Consider the following 21929-nt stretch of genomic DNA (forward strand, 5'->3'; position numbering starts at 1 on the left):
GCACATTGTTACATCCTGGGGACCCCCTTGTCCCCAGGGCCCATCGTGGCACCGTGGGGACCCCCCCTTTGTCTCCAGTTCCCATTGTGACATCCTTGGGACCCCCCTTGTCCCCAGGACCCGTTGTGACATCTTGGGGACCCCTATGTCACCAGAGCCCATTGTGATAACCTTCAAGGGACCCCCCATTGTCCCCAGGGCCCATTGTGCACATCCTGTGGACCCCTCTTTGTCCCCAGGGCCCATTGTGATATCCTGGGGAGCCCTCTTTTTCCCCAGGGCCTATTGTGACATCCTGGGGACCCCCTTTGTCTCCCGGGCCCATTGTGACATCCTGAAGACCCCCTTTGTCCCCAGGACCTATTGTGACATCCCAGGACCCCCCCTTTTCTCCAGGGCCCATTGTGACGTCCCAGGACCCCCTATTGTCCCCAGAGCCCATTGTGACATCCCAGGACCCCCCATTGTCCCCAGGCCCCATTATACACATCCTGGGGTCCCCCTTTATCCCCAGGGCCATTGTGACACCATGGGGACCCCCTTTGTCCCCAGGGCCCATTGTGACGTCCCAGGATGCCCCATTGTCCCCTGGGCCCATTGTGAAATCATGGGGACCCCCTTTGTCCCCAGGGCCTATTGTGACATCCCAGGACCCCCCATTGTCCCCAGGGCCCATTGTGACACCGTGGAGACCCTCCTTGTCCCCAGGGCCCATTGTGACATCCCAGGACCCCCCATTGTTGTCCCCAGGGCCCATTGTGGCACCATGGGGACACCCTTTGTCACTGGGGCCAGTTGTGACATCCCAGGACCCCACTTTGTCCCCAGGGCTTATTGTGATACCATGGGGACCCCCCTTGTCCCCAGGGCCAATTGTGACATTCAGGGGGACTCCTCTTTGTCCCCAGGGCCTATTGTGTCATCCTGGGGATCTCCCCTTGTCTCTAGGGCCCATTGTGAGACTGTGGAAGACCCCCTTTGTCCCCAAGTCCCATTGTGACGTCCCAGGACGCCTCGTTGTCCCCAGGACCCATTGTGACTCCATGGGAACCCCCCCTTGTCCCCAGGGCCCATTGTGACATCCTGGGACCCCCCTTTGTCCCCAGTGCTCATTGTGAAATCCTGGGGACCCACTTTGTCCCCAGGGCCCATTGTGGCACCATGGGGAGCGCCTTTGTCACTGGGGACCATTGTGACATTCCAGGATTTTACTTTGTCCCCGGGGCCCATTGTGACATCCTGGGGATCCCCCTTTGTCGCCAGGGCCCACTGTGACACCGTGGGCACCCTCTTTGTCCCATGGGCCCATTGTGACCCTCAAGGGACCCCCCATTGTCCCCAGGGCCCATTGTGACATCCTGGGTACCCCCTTTGTCCCCAAGACCCATTGTGACATCCTAGTACCCCCCGCAGTCCCCAGGGTCCATTGTGACATCCTGGGGATCCCCGTTGTCCCCAGGGCCCATTGTGAAACCGTGGGGACCCTCTTGTCCCCAGGGCCCATCGTGGCACCGTGGATGCCCCCCCTTTGTCTCCAGTGCCCATTGTGATATCCTGGGGACCCCCTTTGTCCCCAGTGCTCATTGTGACAGGGTGGGACCCCCCTTGTACCCAGGGCCCATTGTGACATCCTGGGGACCCCCTTTGTCCCCAGGGCCTATTGTGACATCCTGGGGAGTCCCCTTTATCCCCAGGGCCCATTGTGACATCCTGGGGACCCCCTTTGTCCCTAGGGTTCATTGTGACATCCCAGGACCCCCATTGTCCCCAGGGCCCATTGTGAACAACCTGGGGACCCCTCTTTTTCCCTGGGCCCATTGTGGCGTCCCAGGATGCTTCATTGTCCCCTGGGCCCATTGTGACATCCCGGGGACCCCTTTTGTCCCCAGGGTCCATTGTGACTTCCTGGGGCCTCCCTTTGTCCCCAGGGCCCATTGTGACATCGCAGGAGCCCCCATTGTCCCAAGGGCACATTGTTACATCCTGGGGACCCCCTTGTCCCCAGGACCCGTTGTGACATCTTGGGGACCCCTATGTCACCAGAGCCCATTGTGATATCCTGGGGAGCCCCCTTTGTCCCCAGGGCCCATTGTGCACATCCTGTGGACCCCTCTTTTTCCCCAGGGCCTATTGTGACATCCTGGGGACCCCCTTTGTCCCCCGGGCTCATTGTGACATCCTGAAGTTCCCCTTTGTCCCCAGGGCCTATTGTGACATGCCAGGCCCCCCCCTTTTCTCCAGGGCCCATTGTGATGTCCCAGGACCCCCTATTGTCCCCAGAGCCCATTGTGACATCCCAGGACCCCCCATTGTCCCCAGGCCCCATTATACACATCCTGGGGTCCCCCTTTATCCCCAGGGCCATTGTGACACCATGGGGACCCACTTTGTCCCCAGGGCCCATTGTGACGTCCCAGGATGCCCCATTGTCCCCTGGGCCCATTGTGAAATCATGGGGACCCCCTTTATCCCCAGGGCCTGTTGTGACATCCCAGGACCCCCCATTTTTCCCAGGGCCCATTGTGACATCCCAGGACCCCCCATTGTCCCCAGGGCCCATTCTGACACCATGGGGACCCCCTTTGTCCCCAGGGCCCATTGTGATATCCTGGGGACTCCCTTTGTCCCCAGGGCCCATTGTGACACCGTGGAGACCCTCCTTGTCCTCAGGGCCCATTATGACATTCAGGGGACTCCTCTTTGTCCCCAGGGCCTATTGTGACATCCTGGGGACCCCCTCTTTTTCCCCAAGGCCCATTGTGACATCCCACGACCCCCCATTGTCCCCAGGCCCCATTATGCACATCCTGCGGTCCCCCTTTATCCCCCGGCCCCATTCTGACACTGTGGGGACCCCCGTTGTCCCCAGGACCCATTGTGACATCCTGGGGACCCCCTTTGTCCCCAGGGCCTATTGTGACATCCCAGAATCCCCCATTGTCCCCAGGGCTCATTGTGACACCGTGGGGAACCCCCTTTGTCCCCAGGGCCCATTGTGACATCCTGGGGACCCCCCATTGTCCCCAGGGCCCATTGTGACATCCTGGGAACCCCCTTGTCCCCAGGGCCCGTCGTGGCACCGTGGGGACCCTCCCCTTTTTCTCCAGTGCCAATTGTGACATCCTTGGGACCCCTCTTGTCCTCAGAGCCCATTGTGACATCCTGGGGAGCCCCCTTTGTCCCCAGGGCCGATTGTGACATCCTGGAGACCCCGTTTGTCCCTAGGGCCCATTGTGGCACCATGGGGACCCCCTTTGTCCCCAGGGCCCATTGTGACGTCCCAGGACCCCCCATTTTCCCCAGGGCGCATTGTGACATCCTGGGGACCCCCTTTGTCCCCAGGGGCCATTGTGACGTACCAGGACCCACCCTTGTCCCCAGGGCCCTTTGTGACATCCTGGGGACCCCCATTGTCCCCAGAGTCCATTGTGACATCCTGGGCAGCCCCCTTTGTCCCCAGGGCCCATTGTGACATCCCAGGACCCCCCTTGTCTCCAGACCCCATTGTGACATCCTGGGGACCCTGTTGTCTCAAGGGCCCATCGTGACAGGGTGGGACACCCCTTGTCTCCAAGGCCCATTTTGACATCATGGGGACCCCCCTTTGTCCCCAGGGCCCATTGTGACATCCTGGGGATCCCGTTTGTCCCCAGGGCCCATTGTTACATCCTGGGGACCCCCTTTGTCCCCAGGGGCCATTGTGACATCCTGGGGACCCCCCTTGTCCCCAGAGCCCATTGTGACATTCAGGGGACCCTCTCTTTGTCTCCAGGGCCGATTGTGACATCCTTGGGACCTCGTTTGTCCCCAGGGCCCATTGTTGTACCATGGGGACCCCCTTTGTCCCCAGGGCCCATTGTGGCACCATGGTGAACCCCTTTGTCACTGGGGCTCATTGTGACATCCCAGGACCCCCCGTTGTCCCCAGGGGCCATTGTGACATCCCAGGACCCCCCGGTGTCCCCAGGGCCCATTGTGACATCCTGGGTCCCCCTTTGTCCCTGTCGAGGGTTAGGATTGCGGGGTGACAATCAAACCCTGGCAGATGTGTTGTCAACCTCCTCTGCCCCCCACTCCCCCTTCTGCCCCTCCCTCTCCCCCCTTCCCACTCAGGGCAGGCGATCGGGAGGGGAAGAAGCACAGAGGGGAGAGAGTTGGAAAAGTTCAAGATGTTTTACTGATGCTACTGATGAGAACAGAGAAAATAATACAAATATACAAAACCCATCTTGTAAGTCTGAGCAACTGCAGAGCCAGCACCCAAAGTCCTGGATCAGACTCTGCAGCCAACCGGAGCTGGATTCAGTCTCTCACTGGCCTCCGTTCGCAGGGACGACCAGCAAGGTCCTCTCCTGATGTCGGCCATGAGGAAAAAAGGGAGAAAGGGAAAAGGGGCGAGATCCTCGTGATCTCCCACTTTTATATGAAGTATTCACGTGAATGGAATGTTATACACAGTTGGTCACCGGTTTCTCGTTGCCCCTCTCGCGAGATGTCCATCTGTGCTTGTCAATAAGTTTCCATTGCATTGCTGGGTTTGCCAAAACATGTGTCTGGTTCTCCAGGAAAATGCAGCTGACATGAAGGCTTTGGCTGACAGGCAAAATTCACTAAAAGAGAAACTTGTTTTTTACCAAAACCAGGACAGCTGGGGGTGCAGAGGCTGCTGAGACATGGAGATGGACTGGGACACGGGGGTGGGCTGGGACATAGAGATAGGCTGGGACATGGATGGCCTGGGTCACAGAGACTGCTGGGATGTGCAGACGGGCTGGGTCATGGGCACGAGTCAGAGCCAGCACAGGAGCAGGGAGGCTGGGGCAGCTCCATCCTGCAGACGTGCTTGTCCTGGCCATGCCAGCCATGGGATACGTGCCCCAGCACAGACACACACCCGTGGGACACACAGCTGGCCACAGGGACCCCAGAGACACACGCACGCCCCGTGCCATCATTCCAGTTCACTGGTGGAGCCGTGGGGGTCACTGGGGTGGCGGTGGCGGTGGCCAAGGGTGGCGAGGGTGGCACCAAGGTGCTCACAGTCCAAACTGATCACTGTGTTTAAAAAGATAATCGAGGGGGAAGGGCAACCAAAGAGCCAGGAATCCATATTTCAAATAAATCAATAAGGTGAGAGGGTTGTTAATTAGATGAATGAGACAGGTAAACTGAGGCCAGCCCTGGGGAGTCTGTAACCCCTGCAGTGCCAAGCGCTGGGGAGCAGGGCAGGGAATGTGCAGCTGGGGTTGGTGGATGTGTAAGCGGGGGCTTTTTGTCCCATTCCCTGTGCTGTCTTTGGGTAGAACACCTGGTCTTGCCAAATCGTTTATAAAATACGCTTTGCTGAGAGATCCTGCCCGGGGCTGTTCTCTTGGCAAGGGGATTGTTTCCCACAGCAGGGTTTGGCAGCAGAAGGTGGGCAGGACAAGAGGGCCCATGAGGTCAGAAAGCACAGCAGAGCTGGAACGTGGGGTCACGGGCACCAAACCCAGCTCGGGTGGAGCCAAGAGGGTCCCCTCGTGTGCAGGGCCCAAAGCGCCATCTGTAGCATCTGCCCGTCTTTCTGAGTGCCCAGAGCCCTCTTCTTGGGGCCAAATCCTCATGTTTAGGGTCCCAACGCATCTTTCATCACCCACGGCCTTTGGTCAGGGTCCACAGCTTCATTTTCAGGTGGAGCCACTGCCGGGCAACAACCGCCCGGAAGTCTGTGGACAGCCAGGGGATGAAATGCAGCCAATCACATTTGAGGAGGCGGGGCAAGTCATGTGATTGAAACGTAAGCAGCCAATCGAGATTTGAGACCTGCAGGACAGTTGGCGACAGTTGAACAAACTGGGCAGCCCTGAGGGGTGGGCTGTGCTGACTGCACCAATCACACCTGGTGGGAGTGCAGCACAGGATGATTGACAAATAGTCTGACCAATCATTTGGTGGGGGGAGCCAGTGGGAAATCCCAGACAGCCAATCAGAGGAAACAGCGGCTCAGGGAAGGCGGACACTGTGGAGGGAGTAACCCCTCAGGTCGCCAATCAGAGAGAGTATCACCTCAGGGCAGGGTGAGCCCCAAAGCAGGACAGAATCACTGCCCAGGCAGCCAATCAGCTGCAGGATCAGCTCAGGGGGGGAGACTGACAGCCCTCCTGACCAATGGTGGCGCAGCCCAGGCTGAGCAGGCGGTTGCTCTGCAGGCGGCCAGCGTGAGCTTTGCCATGGCGCCCGTGGAGCTGCCCGAGGCCGAGCAGCGCCCGGCCCAGCCCTGGGGCCCTTTTTCCTCCCTCTGGGGCCCTGGAGATGTCTTGCTGCCTCTGGCCCAGGTGTGTGTGGGCTGCTCTGGCCTTGTTCTCCTGGGCGGGGGAGGGGGCAGGGGGCACTTTCTGGAGAGGAGCAGCTGGGGCTGGGGCTGGAGCTGGAGAGAGCAGGAGAAGGGGAAGCAGCTGGAGGGTGAAGTGCAGGGGATCCCCACAGCTGCTGCTGCAGCTGCACCAGAGACAGCTGCCCCTCTGGGTGAGGAAGAGTCCCTGTGAGCAGCCTCAGCAGAGCAGATCACAAACGTGCACCGCAGGGCCTGTGTAAGTGGGGAAAATCACTGTCCGGCCGTATAGTGTGTGTGTGTGTGGGGTGCGTCTGGGGAGCCTCGTGCTGTGAGAGCTGTCAGACACCCATGTGTTCTCTTAGGTGCGGGATGGACAAACGGCTGGAGCTACAGAATAGGAGGGGAGGGAAAGGCAGGCAGACAGAAGGGCCTGAACTCCACAGCTTGCCTGGCAGTGCAGAGAGCAGGAACTGTGGTGAGTGCTGGGCCCTTGGGCTCATTTCATCCTGTTTTGTGCTCCAGTCCCTCCCTGCTCCCTCCTCTTTCCTACTGTGTCCTTCTCCCTCTTCATCTCTTCTCTCTCTGCCCCTCTCTGCTTCTTCCTCACCGTTTCCTCCACCCGTCTCCACCTCTGTGCAGGGTTTCTCGTATCTCCCTCTCTGTCTCCGCTGCTCTGTGCTTCTCATCATCCCTGGTTTCTCTTTGTCACATTCTGCTCTGTTGCTGTGTCCTGCTCCCTGCCCCATCATTTCTCACTGTATCCCTCTGTCCTGCTCCCTGCACCTATTCCTGCCCCTCTTCTTTTTTACTCCCTCTCCATCTTGCTGCCCACCCCAGGATTTTTTCCCCAATCTCTGTCCTGCCCCCAACCCTTGTTGTTCTTTCTCTCTCCTGCTCCCCTTCTGTCTTCTGCCTGTCTTCCCTTTCCCGGCTGCTTCTTTCTCCAGCTCCGTCCAGATTACTGCCCCTCTTCCTTTTGATGTCTTTCTGTCCTGGTTTTCTTTCTGTCTCCCATCCCTGTTCCCAGTGCCATCCCTTCTCACTATATCACCCCTGTCCAGCTGGCTCTGCCTTTTCTTTGTCTTCTCTTCCTCTGTCCTGCTCTTCAGCCCTCTTTTCCTCTTTCTCCAGCTCCTTGTTGCATGTTTCCCCTTTCCAGTCTCTTCATTTGGATCCCAACTTTGCTTTATTTCTCACTCCCTTTGTTCTGTTCCCTGTCTTTCTTTTTGTCTCTCCATCTGTGCATCCCCCTCCCTGTCTTTCTCCAGCCCCTTCCTGCTTCTCCTCCTCCCCCCTCCCCATCCCTCTGTCCTGCTCATCAGCCCTGCTGGTTCTTCCTCCCTGTCTCATCCCAGCTCATTGTGCCTTTTTGCCTTCATCTCTCCGTCCTTTTCCCTGTGTGTTTCTTTCTCTCTCAGCTCCTCTGTCTTCTCTCTTGTCTGATTTGTCTCTTGCTAGTCCTCTGTCCTTCTCCCCAGCAGCTTCACCTGAATGGCCAGGTGTCCCTGCACTCTGGTGGTTCCTCATCACTGCCCTGGGCTGTGTCTGTGGGGCTGGGGATCATTTAGGAGCTGCTCTCCTTCTGCAGACAGCAGAGCCTGGTGCAGCTACAGCAGAGGTTGTTCTCAGCTGCTGCTTATGCAGCTCGTTGGAAGAGCAGCTGTGGGCCTTCTTTGGAAGGGAGGTTTCTTGTTCTGTGCTTACTGCTCCTGGGGACCCTGCACAGGAGCGGTGTTGGGGTCTGCAGGGACGGGTGGGACCTGCTGTGATTCCTGGTGAACGTGAACTGAACTTGTCCTGATGTACTCGAATGAAAACAGACTGACTGGAGATGGTTTACTGCCCTGTTTCAGTTCCAAACTACATGCTTGGCACTGGAGAACATGAGACTTTGTGCTGCTTTCCAGATGTCAGCTGAGAACATCACTGCCTTTGGTACCAGGGCAGGTGGTCTGTGATCAGGGCTGCGGACTTGCATGGCAGTGCTTTAATGAACATTTTATGGTCTTGCCACTTCAAAGCCCTTCATTTTCCTAGAAATTTGAAGATGGCATTTCTCATTCGGAGGTTCAGACTTCGGTTGGACTTGATGTTGAATGGTCCATACAATGGGGTGCATAAAAGAAGAATCTCGCTTCCTTGTTGTTGTTGTTTTCTAACGCTGTCTGAATTTGGTAAGCAAGAGGAAGAGTGGCTTGCAGTGTCTGCTTTTGAGAGGAACGTATTCCTGACTGTCTCCATCTCTGTATGGTGAAGCTTTCTGCCTGCACTATGATTTTGCTGGGCTGTGAGGCTGTGTTGGAGCAGCAGAGCTCAGAAGTGGTGGCTTTAAAGGCATTGAAGCTGTGGTCAAACTAGCAGGAAAAGCTGGTTTCTTCCCAGAGAGCTGCCTGACAAATATAGCTACAAGTAAAGACCCTTGAAGTTGGCTTTTTTTATTTAAATTTACTATTAATATGTAGCTTTTGGGATTGATTGATTGATTGATTTCTGGGAAGCAAGAAGTGAGAGCCTGTGCACTCCCACAGGCAGAGCTGCCTCCCAAAATAGGTGCCCCCTTCTCCACTTCTGTTCCTTCCATGCTGGTGTAGCACAAGGCCATGCAGCAGTGTGCAGATGTGGTGATTCCAATGTGACTGTGAGGTCAGAGCCCCTCGGTGACGTGCTGTGCTGTGTCTTGGCAGCAGCAGCATCATGGGGCGAGCGTGGGGGCCATGGTCCTCACCCTGTTCCTCCTCCTGGTGTCCCTGCCAGCCCGGGACGCCCAGGCTGCTCCAGCCGAGCGCAGGGAGCAGGTGGGCGGGCAGGGGCAGCACCCAGCCCCGAGCAGCTCAGCAGGGCAGCAGTGGGGCCAGGGCTGGGGCTGGGGCCGGGAGAGCAGCCGGGCTGGGCCGGGCAGGGCGAGCCAGGCAGCACCAGGGTGTGGGCAGGGGGCAGACACCCGCAGGGAGGGGAGAGGGGCTGCGGCTGCTTCAGGGGCAGGTTCTGGGCAAGCAGGGGCTGGGAGTGCTGGCACAGGGCAGAAACCAGCACTGAGTCCCTGTGGGGCCCTCCCTGCCCCCCAGCCTCGTGCCACACGGCCCCATCCCAGGGCGCGCTTTGAGCCTTTGGGCCCGTTGCAAATCAAAGCTGGGATTGCTTTGGCACTTTGGGCCACTTTAGAGCTAAACCTGGGCACATTTGTGCCCTTTGGGATCGTTTCTGCCTATATCTGGGAGTTCTTTGGTTTTCCAGTTTTGTTTATACCCAAATCTGGGGGTGTTTGGGGATTTTTGGCCATTTTTTTACCCAAATCTGGGCATACTTCGACTCTTTGGTCCAGTTTCACCCTGAATCTGGGGATGTTATACCCCTTTTTGGCCAGTTTTGCTCAAATCTAGTGGTGCTTTGGTTTTTTCTGCCTCTCTTGACCCGATATACTCAGGTGCTTTTGCCCATTTTTCCCCCTGATATGGGCACTGTGATCCCAAATATGGGATGTTTTCATGTTTGCTGACAGCTTTGCACCCAAGTGTGGATGTTTTTGCCTCTTTGGGCCACTTTTTGCCCAAATACTCAGATTGTTTTGCCTGTGTTGACCAATTTAGCCCCCAAATATTTGGAATATTTTGTCGTTTTGCCAGTTTTTTCCCCAAATACGGCTATTTTTCTGCAAGATATGGGCACTGTTGTCCTAAATATGTTGTGTTGTGTTTTGTTTTTTCTCTCTTGTCTATGTCCTCTTTTACCTGGAATGCAGGAGTGTTGCTCGGTGAGCCTGGAAACCTCTCTGATCTGTGCTTGACTCCAGGACATGGCCTTGGCAGAGTTGATCGAGCTTCTCAGCTGGGTCCTGGTTAGGAGCCTTGGGCTGTCCCAGGGGTGAGTTGTCACTGTCTGTCTGCTTGAGCGAATAAACACTCGTGTTTTAATAGGTTATTCATGTGTGATTGTACCCAAGATCCTCTCAGAGGCTTTCCAAAAGCTTTTTGTGCCTTGGTGGTATTACACAGACAAGTCATGAATGTTCAATTTGCCTGAAAACCTGCTAGGTCTCAGCAAAAAGGTCACCCGTGCTCTGTTTCTAGCTGTGGGAACACACACCTCTGTATGTGTCTCGTGTCATTATCTCACCCTCTCCCATCACAGCGGGTGACTGAGGAAGCAGGAGATCACAACGTGCCATGGAAGCTCCCACCCGTGTTTGACTCCCTGTTTGGTTCCTGCAGTCCATGCTGATCAAGCCTCTTGGTGTAATCCTGTTCCTGAGCCTGAGGGGAATCGCAGGGGTAAGTGTTCAGTGTTCATTGGTTACTGGCCTTTTGCGTTTGTTAGTATTTGGTTTATTATTTGTGAACGTTTTCTTGCAATAGTTGAGCCTTGCAGTAGCCAGCAGGCTCTGATTTAGGAGAAACATGGGTGATCATTTTTTGCCCTGGTGCTCCATGCTCCCACGTTAGTGTGGGTTTCCTTTTGTGTGTGTGAGAGGTCTCCTGGTCAGAAGGCCCTGAGAGGCCCCGTGTTGGTCCATCTGGTCCTTGAGGGGTGTTGCATGTGGCCTGGACACAGTAGTTTGGAAGCTGCCAGGTCCCAGACAAGGGGTCTGCAGCCCCTCTGCAGCTTTGGCAATTTCAGCATGCGTCTGGGTCCCGTGTTGTTGCCTGACCCCGGTCCAGGCGCTGCAGGTCATTTCACAACGCGAAATGGAAACGCTTTTCCTTTCTGCTCGATTCCAGCCGTCCCTGTAGGCAGCGGCTCCTTGACTGCTTCACCTGAGTGTGTCCGTGAGCCTCGGGGCGATCCCACAGGTACGACCTGGGAACAAATGAGCGTTTCCATGTTAATTTTCCGTTCCTGTGAAATTTAGCTTGCTGCTTGCTTGGCTGACGCTCGGTCACGCAGAGGGGAAGTGGGTCCAGCTCAGTGCTGTGCCCCAGAGGGCTCTGCCTTGCAAAGCTCTTTGCCAACTGCTCCGTCTCTGCGCCGCTCGCAGTGCCGGCTGCCGAGGCAGCAGCAGGTTGGGGCTGAGTTTAGAGCTGGGTGAGCTCCAGGGAGTCCTTTCTCCTGACAGCTCCAGGCCTGCTTAGTGGCCACTGAGTTTGGGTTTGGGTTAGGGTTAGGCTTAGGTTTTGGAGTTTGGGTTAGGGTTAGGCTTAGGAGTTTGGGTTAGGCTTAGTCTTAAGCTTAGGAGTTTGGTTTAGGCTTAGACTTAGGGTTAGGAGTTTGAGTTAGGATTTAGGGTTAGTCTTAAGGCTAGGAGTTTGGGTTAGGGTTAGGAGTTTCCGTTAGGGTTAGGCTTAGTGTTAGGAGTTTGGCTTAGGCGTCTGGGTTGGGCTTAGGCGTCTGGGTTGGGCTTAGGCATCTGGGTTGGGCTTAGCCTTAGAGTTAGGAGTTTGGGTTAGGGTTAAGGGATTGGGATAAGGGTTAAGAGATTGGGTTAGGGTTAAGGGATTGGGTTAGGATTGGGTTTAGGGTTAGGAATTAGGCTTAGGTTTAGGATTAGGATTAGCGTTATGGTCTGGGTTAGGAGTTGGGGTTAGGAGTTGGGGTTAGGAATCTTAACCCTCGACAGGGACAAAGGGGGTCCCCAGGATGTCACAATGGGCCCTGGGGACAACATGGGGCCCTGGGAATTCACAATGGGCCCTGGGGACAAAGAGGGGTCCTCTGAATGTCACAATGGGCCCTGGGGACAAAGAGGGGTCCTCTGAATGTCACAATGGGCCCTGGGGACAAATGGGGGTCCCGATGGTGTCACAATGGGCCCTGGGGACAAAGTAAGGTCCTGGAATGTCACAATGGGACCCAGTAACAAAGGGGGTCCCCATGGTGCGAAAATGGGCCCTGGGGACAAAGGGGGTCCCTAGGATGTCACAATGGGCTCTGGGGACAATGGGGGGTCCTGGGATGTCACAATGGGCCCTGGGGACAAGGGGGTCCCCCGAATATCACAATGGGCCCTGGGGACAAAGGGGGTCCCCACGGTGTCCCAATGATCCCTGGGGACAATGGGGGGTCCTAGGAAGTCACAATGCGCCCAGGGGAGAAAGCGGGGTCCTGGGATGTCACAATGGGCCCTGGGGACAAAGGGGGTCCCCAGGATGTCACAATGGGCTCTGGGGACAAGGCGGGGTCCCCATGGTGTCACAAAACAACGTCCTCAGGGATACGGGTCAGTACCAGGGGTGGGTTATGCTTGGCCTCCATGATCTCGAGGGTCTTTTCCAACCAAAATGAGTTTTTAGGGTTTATCCCAAATGATGGGAACCCCCGCTTCCAGCTCTGCTCTTCACCAAACACCTTTTAGAGGATGAAGAGGAAGGAGACGCAACACCTCAGCATACGGAGGGTCTTCCCCAAAGGGGTGGTCTGGGGTATCCAAAACACAAGGGGTGGTGTGGGCATCCGAAGCACAAGGGGTGGTCTGGGGTATCCAAAGCTCTCCTGGAGCGACTGCTGCTTCTTCTTGCTTTCCATCAGCTTCTTGATGTCTTCCCGCGTGGGGACACGCTCGTCATCTTCGTCATCTTCGTCATCTTCGTCATCTTCGTCATCTTCGCCATCAGATTCCGAGGATTCTGGAGGAGCGAACAGAGAGAAATGGGCTGGGGAGGGTCCAGCACCGGCCCTGGCTCTTCCTGCCCAGCATCCCAGGCCCATCCCCAGCTGCTCCAGCTTCATCCAAAAGAGGTGGCGAGCTCCAAAAACTCAGTGGCTCCTCCAAGAGCGTCCAATGGGAAGAGGCCCCAGGCAGAGAAGTCGTGGGCTCAAAGGAAAGCACCACGTTGCGAGGATCTCCAGAGGATCCCTGGCCTGCTCCAGAAGATCCCCATCATCAACAAGGTGAGGTCGGCCATGTTGTTTTCAAAGGCGAGGATGAGCTCAAGGGCCCTCAGCATCGGGGCTCGCGTGCGGTTATGAGAGGGCAAGGAGGGAAGGAAGGAGGGAAGGAAGGAAGGAAGGAAGGAAGTAAGGAAGGAAGGAAGGAAGGAACCGGGGGTTCCCATCATTTGGGATAAACCCTAAAAACTCATTAATCACTTTGGTTGGAAAAAAGCACCCACCTCCATAGGACCCCATAGGGACCCATAGAGACCATAGAGGCCCATAGGGAGCCACAGAGCCCCATGGAACCCCATAGAGACCCATAGGGACCGTAAAGCCTGTAGAGACCCATAGGGACCCATAGAGACCCATAGAGCTCCATAGGACCCCATAGGGACCCATAGAGACCATAGAGGCCCATAGGGAGCCGCAGAGCCCCATGGAACCCCATAGGGACCCATAGAGACCCAAAGGGACCCATAGGGACCCATAGAGACCATAGAGACCCATAGGGACCCATAGGGACCGTAGAGCCTGTAGAGACCCATAGGGACCCATAGAGCTCCATAGGACCCCAGAGGGACCCATAGAGACCATAGAGGCCCATAGGGAGCCACAGAGCCCCATGGAACCCCATAGGGACCCATAGAGACCCAAAGGGACCCATAGGGACCCATAGAGACCATAGAGACCCATAGGGACCCATAGGGACCGTAGAGCCTGTAGAGACCCATAGGGACCCATAGAGCTCCATAGGACCCCAGAGGGACCCATAGAGACCATAGAGGCCCATAGGGAGCCACAGAGCCCCATGGAACCCCATAGAGACCCATAGGGACCGTAGAGCCTGTAGAGACCCATAGGGACCCATAGAGCTCCGTAGGACCCCATAGGGACCCATAGAGACCATAGAGGCCCATAGGGAGCCACAGAGCCCCATGGAACCCCATAGAGACCCATAGGGACCCATAGAGACCCAAAGGGACCCATAGAGAGGGAGGGTTTTAGGACCCTGGGGGTTCCATAGAGACCCATAGAGCATCAAGGAGCCCCATAGGGACCCATAGAGCCTGTAGAGACCCGTAGAGACCCATAGAGACCCATAGGGACCCATAGAGACCCAAGGAGCCCCATAGAGACCCATTAAGACCCATAAGGACCCATAGGGACCCATAGGGACCCATAGAGCCCCATAGAGGCCCATAGGAAACCACAGAGCCCCATGGAACCCCATAGGGACCTAGAGAGCTCCATAGGGACCCATAGGGACCCATAGAGCTCCATAGGGACCCATAGAGCCCCATAGGGACCCATAGAGAGGGAGGGTTTTAGGACCCCGGGGGTTCCTGCTGGGCTCAACTATGGCAAGAAAACCTTAACGAATAATTAACCGAATATTAATGAATGCAAAAGGCCAGGAACCAATGAGGAGTGAGCACTGAGCCCTGGGACAGCGGGGACAGGGACAGCGGGAATGCGACCCTGGGACCCATTGACCCCATTGACTCCCATTGACCCCATTGACCCCATTGACTGACCCCATTGACCCCCATTGATCCCCATTGACCGATTGACCCCCATTGACCCATTGACCCCATTGACCCCATTGACCCATTGATCCCCATTGCCCCCCATTGATCCCCATTGACCCATTGACCCCATTGACCCATTGATCCCCATTGACCCCATTGACCCATTGACCCCATTGACTCCCATTGACCCATTGATCCCCATTGACCCCATTGACTCCCATTGACCCATTGACCCCACTGACCCCATTGACCCATTGATCCCCATTGACCCCCATTGAGTCATTGAGTCATTGACTTCATTGACCCCCCATTGACCCCCATTGCCCCCCATTGATCACCATTGCCCCCCATTGCCCCCCATTGCCCCCCATTGATCCCCATTGCCCCCATTGACCCATTGACCCCCATTGACCCCCATTGACCCTGTTGACCCATTGATCCCCATTGCCCCCCATTGACTCCCATTGCCCCCATTGACCCCATTGACCCATTGACCGCATTGACTCCCATTGCCCCCATTGACCCCATTGCCCCCCATTGCCCCCCATTGCCCCCCATTGCCCCCATTGTACCCACTGCCCCCATTGTCCCCCATTGCCCCCCACTGACCCCATTGCCCCCCACTTACCCCATTGCCCCCCATTGCCCCCATTGTCCCATTTCAGGTAAAAGAGGACATAAACAAGAGAGAAAAAACAAAACACAACACATTTGGGTACTCCTGGGTCCTTTGGGGCACTCCTGGGTCCCTCCTGAACTCCTGGGTCCTTTGGGGCACTCCTGGGTCCCTCCTGAACTCCTGGGTCCTTTGGGGCACTCCTGGGTCCCTTGGGGTACTCCTGGGTCCCTCCTGAACTCCCCATAGACCCCCATAATTTCCCCCTTAGGGACCCAGGAGTGCCCCATAGTGACCCATAAGTGACTCATGGAGCCCCCTAAGTGTGTTCGGGTCCCTTCGGGTCCCTTCGGGTGAGTGCGGGCCCCACTCGGGTCCCTTCGGGTCCCTTCGGGTGTGTTCGGGTCCCACTCGGGTCCCTTCGGGTGCGTTCGGGTCCCTTCGGGTGCCTTCGGGTCCCTTCGGGTGCGTTCGGGCCCCACTCGGGTCCCTTCGGGTGCGTTCGGGTCCCTTCGGGTGCGTTCGGGTCCCTTCGGGTCCCCTCGGGTCCCTTCGGCTCCCTTCGTGTATCTTCGGCTCCTCTCGGAGCCGCCTCCGCGCACGCCACGCACAGTGGGCGTGGCCACGCACCCCCCCCCCCCGCTTCCCATTGGCCGCCGCCTGAGGAAGGGGGCGTGGCCTCGCTCGCAGCCACCGCCGCGGCGGGAAACGATCGTGAGGCGGGAAAAGGGGAAGAAAGGGGGCGGGGGGAGGAAGAGGAGGGGCCGGGGGGGGAGCGGAACACGGGTTTTGGGGTAAAAAGGGGGGGATTTGGGAGTTTGGCGCCTTTTGGGGCACTTTCGGGTGGGTTCGGGTCCCTTCGGGGAGACTTCGGGTCCCTTCGGGGAGACTTCGGGCCCCTTCGGGTGGGTTCGGGCCCCTTCGGGGAGACTTCGGGTCCCTTCGGGTGCGTTCGGGTCCCTTCGGGTGCGTTCGGCTCCACTCGGACCCCTTCGGGTGCGTTCGGGTCCCTTCGGGTGGGTTCGGGTCCCTTCGGGTGGGTTCGGGTCCCTTCGGGTTTGTTCGGCTCCACTCGGGCCCCTTCGGGTGGGTTCGGGTCCCTTCCGGTGCGTTCGGCTCCACTCGGACCCCTTCGGGAAGACTTCGGGTCCCTTCGGGTGCGTTCGGCCCCTTCGGGTGCGTTCGGGTGCGTTCGGCTCCACTCGGACCCCTTCGGGAAGACTTCGGGTCCCTTCGGGTGCGTTCGGCCCCGGCCGGGACTCGGGCGCCGCTCGGCTCCGCTCGGGCGCCGCTCGGCTCCGCTCGGGCGCCGTTCGGCTCCGCTCGGGCCCATTCGGCTCCGCTCGGCTCTTTCCGTCTCCGCTCGTTTTCCCGCGCTTTCCCTCAGAGCGCGAAGCGAAGCGCGGGGACCCCCGGGGCCGCTTTTTTCGCGCTTTTCCCGAGGTGACAACAGCGGGGGCTTTGGGGACACAGCTCGGGGAGCCTCAGCGGGAGGGTTTTGGGTTGAAAAAGCGCTATTTTGGGTCAATTTTGAGGTGGTTTGTGGCCCTCCCGGCGGGGCAAGATGGCGGCTGCGGACATCGAGGGGCTGCTGGGTGAGTAATGAGGGGGAATTAGGGGTGATTAGCGCGAATTAGGGGGTAATTAGGGGGCAGCGGGGATACGGGGGGGTGGGGGGGGTGTTAATTAGCACTGCTGAGGGTGTTAATTGTTAATGAATGCAGAGGAGGAGCCGTTGCAGGAGCTGCACCCCGGGCTGGCCCCGCTGAGGGGGATTGGGGGGGTGGGAGCAGAGCTGGAGAGGGAGGTGAGACAGGTAAGGGGGCATTGGGGACAATGGGGACAGAAAGAGAGAGTGTGTGCGGATCAGCAGTGATCACCCCAAACCTGCCCCGCAGACACAGCACCCAAAATCCTGCACCCCAAAATACTCTTCCCAAACCTGCACCCCAGATCCTGACCCCAAGCCCTGCACCAAAACCCTGCCCCTCAATCCTGCATCCACAAATCTTCCACCCCCGATCCTGTCTTCCCAAACCCTGCACCCCGGATCCTGCACCCCCAAATTCGGCCCTACCAAACTCTGCACCCCTAAACCCTACAACTGAAACCTTGCACCCCCTAATCCTGCCCTCCCTACCTTCCTGAACCCCGAAACCTGCACCCCAAACCCTGCATTCCCAAATCTTTCCGTCCTATACCCTCCACCCCTAAACCTGCCCCCAAACCCTGCACCCCAAAGAATTCCCTCCCAAACCCTGCACCTCCAAATCCTGCACCTCAAAGGCCTGGCAACCCAAACCCTTCAACCCCATCCCTGCAACACCAAATCCTGTACCCCAAACCCAGCACCCCAGAATCCTGCACCCCAAATCCTGCCTACCAAACCTTTCACTGCAAACCCCTGCACCCCAAGATTGTGCTGCCCTAAACACTGAACCCCCAAATCCTGAAGACCCGGATCCTTGCCTCCCAAGACTCTGCACCCCCAAATCCTGCACCCAAATCTCTCACCCCCACCACCCTGCACTCCCAACCCCTGCACCCCAAAACTCCACACCTCCAAATCCTGAACCCTGAAACCCCGCACCCCCAAATCCTGTGCCCCAGTCCTGTGCACCCCACACTCTGCAACCTTAAATTTCCCCCCAAGCCCCTGCACCCCAAACGCTGCACTCTTAGACGTGACTTCTAAACCCCAAGGGCCCATTGTGACATCCCAGAACCTCCTATTGTCCCCAGGGCCCATTGTGACATCCTGGGGACCCCCATTGTCCCCAGGGCCCATTGTGACATTCAGGGGACTCCTCTTTGTCCCCAGGGCCCATTGTGACATCCTGGGGACCCCCCCTTGTCACTGGGGCCCATTGTGACGTCCCAGGACCCCCCGTTGTCCCCAGGGTTCATTGTGACGTCTTAGGACCCCCCATTGTCCCCAGGGCCCATTTTGACATCCTGGGGACCCCTCTTTGTCCCCAGGGCCCATTGTGACATCCTGGGGACCCCCCCTTGTCACTGGGGCCCATTGTGACGTCCCAGGATCCCTCCTTGTCCCCAGGGCCCATTGTGACGTCTTAGGACCCCCCATTGTCCCCAGGGCCCATTGTGACATTCAGGGCACCCCCTTGTCCCCAGGGCCCATTGTGACATTCCGGGGACGCCTCTTTGTCCCCAGGGCACATTGTGACATCCTGGGGACCCCCCCTTGTCACTGGGGCCCATTGTGACGTCCCAGGATCCCCCATTGTCCCCAGGGCCCATTGTGACATTCAGGGGACTCCTCTTTGTCCCCAGGGCCCATTGTGACATTCCGGGGACGCCTCTTTGTAGCCAGGGCACATTGTGACATCCTGGGGACCCCCCCTTGTCCCCAGGGCCCATTGTGACGTCCCAGGACCCCCCATTGTCTTCAGGACCCATTGTGACATTCAGGGCACCCCCTTTGTCACTGGGGCCCATTGTGACATCCTGGGGACCCCACTTGTCCCCAGGACCCATTGTGACACTATGGGCACCCCGCCTTGTTCCCAGGGCCCATTGTGACATCGTGGGTACCACCCTTGTCCCCAGAGCCCATTGTGACATTCAGGGGACCCCCTTTGTCCCCAGGGCCCATTGTGACATCGCAGGACCCCCCCTGGTCCCCAGGGCCCATTGTGACATCCTGCGGACCCCTTTTGTCCCCACGGCCCATTGTGGCACCATGGGGACCCCCTTTGTCACAGGGGCCCATTGTGACATCCCAGGACCCCACTTTGTCCCCAGGGCTTATTGTGACACCATGGGGACCTCCCTTGTCCCCAGGGCCCATTGTGACATCCCATGACCCCCCTTTGTCCCCAGTGCTATTGTGAAATCCTGGGGACCCCCTTTGTGCCCAGGGCCCATTGTGGCACCATGGGGAACCCCTTTGTCACTGGGGGCCATTGTGACATCCCAGGATTCCACTTTGTCCCCAGGGCTCGTTCTGACACCTTGGGGACTCCCATTGTCCCCAGGGCCCATTGTGACATCCTGGGGATCCCCATTGTCCCCAGGGTCCATTGTGACATCCTGGGCAACCCCATTGTCCCCACGGCCCATTGTGACATCTGGGGGACCCCCTTGTCCCCAGGACCCATCGTGGCACCGTGGGGCCCTCCTTGTCACTTGGGCCCATTGTGACACCATGGGGACGCCCCCTTTGTCCCCAGTACCCATTGTGACATCCTGCTACCCCCCTTTGTCCCCAGGGCCCATTTTGACATTCAGGGGACCCACCATTGTCCCCAGGGCCCATTGTGACATCCTGGGCAACCCCAATGTCCCCAGGGCCCATTGCGACATCTGGGGGACCCCCTTGTCCCCAGGACCCATCGTGGCACCGTGGGTGCCCTCCTTGTCACTTGGGCCCATTGTGACACCATGGGGACTCCCCCTTTGTCCCCAGTGCCCATTGTGACATCCTGCGGACCCCCCCTTTGTCCCCAGGGCCCATTTTGACATTCAGGACACCCACCATTGTCCCCAGGGCCCATTGTGACCTTCAAGGGACCCCCATTGTTCCTAGGGCCCATTGTGACGTCCTGGGGACCCCCTCTGTTTCCAGGGCTCATTGTGACTTTCAGGGGACCCCCCCCTTGTCCCCAGGGCTGATTGTGACGTCCTAGGGCCCCTCTGTGTCCCCAGGGCCCATTGTGACACTTTAGAGACCCCTCTTTGTCCCCAGGGCCCATTGTGACATCCTGGGGACCACCCCTTGTCCCCAGGGCCCATTGTGACATCCTCGGCACCCCCTTGTCCCCAGGGCCCATTGTGACATTCAGGGGACCCCTCTTTGTCCCCAGGGCCCATTGTGACATCCTGGGGACCCCCTCTTGTCCCCAGGGCCCATTGTGACGTCCCAGGACCCCCCATTGTCCCCAGGGCCCATTGTGACATCCTGGGGATCCCTCTTTGTCCCCAGGGCCCATTGTGACGTCCCAGGACCCCAGATTGTCCCCAGGGCCCATTGTGACATCCTGGGGACCCCCTTTGTCTCCAGGGCCCATTGTGACGTCCCAGGACCCCCCATTGTCCCCAGGGTCCATTGTTACATCCTGGGGACCCCCTTGTCCCCAGGACCCATCGTGACACCATGGGGACCCTCCTTGTCACTGGGGACCCATTGTGACACCATGGAGACCCCTCCTTGCCTCAGGGCCCATTGTGACATCCTGGGCATCCCCCTTTTTCCCCCTGGACCATTGTAACACCGTGGGGACCCCCTTTGTCCCCAGGGCCCATTGTGACACTGTGGGACCCCCCCTTTGTCCCCAGGGCCTATTATTCCGTCCCGGGACCCCCATTGTCCCCAGGGCCCATTGTGACACTTGGGGACCCCCCTTGTCACTGGGGACCCATTGTGACACCATGGGGACCACCCCTTGTCCTCAGGGCCTATTGTGAACATCCTGGGGAACCTCCATTGTCCCCAGAGCCCACTGTGAGTCCTGGGGACCCCCTTGTCCCCAGGTCCCATTGTGACATCCTGGGGAGCCTCTTTGTCCCCAGGGCCCATTGTGACGTCCCAGGACCCCCCATTGTCCCCAGGGCCCATTGTGGCATCCTGGGGACCTCCTTGTCCCCAGGACCCATCGTGGCACCGTGGGGACCTCCCTTGTCACTGGGGACCCTTTGTGACACCATGGGGACCTCCCATTGTCCTCAGGGCCCATTGAGACATCCTGGGGACCCCCTTTGTCACTGGGGACCCATTGTGACATCCCAGGAACCCCATTGTGCCAAGAGCAGATTGTAACATCCTGGGGACCCCCCTTTTTCTCCAGGACGCATTGTGACACCGTGGGGACCTCATTAGTCCCCAGCGCCCATTGTGACATTGTAGGGACCTCCCTTTGTCCCCAGGGCTCATTGTGGCCCCATGGGGACCCCCCCTTGTCACTGGGGACCCATTGTGACACCATGGGGACCCCCCCATGTCCTCAGGGTCCATTGTGACATCCTGGGCACCCCCCATTGTCCCCAGGACCCATTGTGACATCCTGGCCACCCCCTTGCTCCCAGGGCCCATTTTAGCACCATGGGGACCGCCTTTGACCCCAGGGCCCCTTGTGGCACCATGGCAACCACTTTTGTTCCCAGGGCCCATTGTGACATTCAGGGGACCCCATTGTCCCCAGGGCCTATTGTGACACCATGGGGACCCCTCCTTGTCACTGGGGACCCATTGTGACACCATGGGGACGCCCCCATGTCCTCAGGACTCATTTTCACATCCTGGGCACCCCCCATTGTCCCCAGGGCCCATTGTGACATCCCAGATCCTCCTATTGTCCCCAAGGCCCATTGTGACATCCTGGGGACCCCCATAGTCCCCAGTGCCCATTGTGACATTCCAGGACCCCCCATTGTCCCCAGGGCCCATTGTGACATCCTCGGCACGCCCTTGTCCCCAGGGCCAATTGTGACATTCAGGGGACCCCTCTTTGTCCTCAGGGCCCATTGTGACATCCTGGGGACCCCCCCTTGTCACTGGGGCCCATTGTGACGTCCCAGGACCCCCCATTGTCCCCAGGGCCCATTGTGACTTCCTGGGGATCCCTCCTTGTCCCCAGGGCCCATTGTGACGTCCCAGGACCCCACATTGTACCCAGGACCCATTGTGACATTCAGGGGACCCCCT

At 58.2% G+C, this 21929-nt stretch overlaps 1 pseudogene; it reads left to right on the plus strand.

Moving 5' to 3' along the window:
* The first annotated feature begins 6169 nt into the window (after positions 1 to 6169).
* Positions 6170 to 21929, plus strand: part of LOC136115802 (dynein axonemal heavy chain 9-like) — a 210151-nt pseudogene continuing 194391 nt past the window's right edge.

The sequence above is a fragment of the Patagioenas fasciata genome, chromosome 31 (assembly GCF_037038585.1).
Source record: "Patagioenas fasciata isolate bPatFas1 chromosome 31, bPatFas1.hap1, whole genome shotgun sequence".
NCBI classification, from domain to species: Eukaryota; Metazoa; Chordata; class Aves; order Columbiformes; family Columbidae; genus Patagioenas; species Patagioenas fasciata.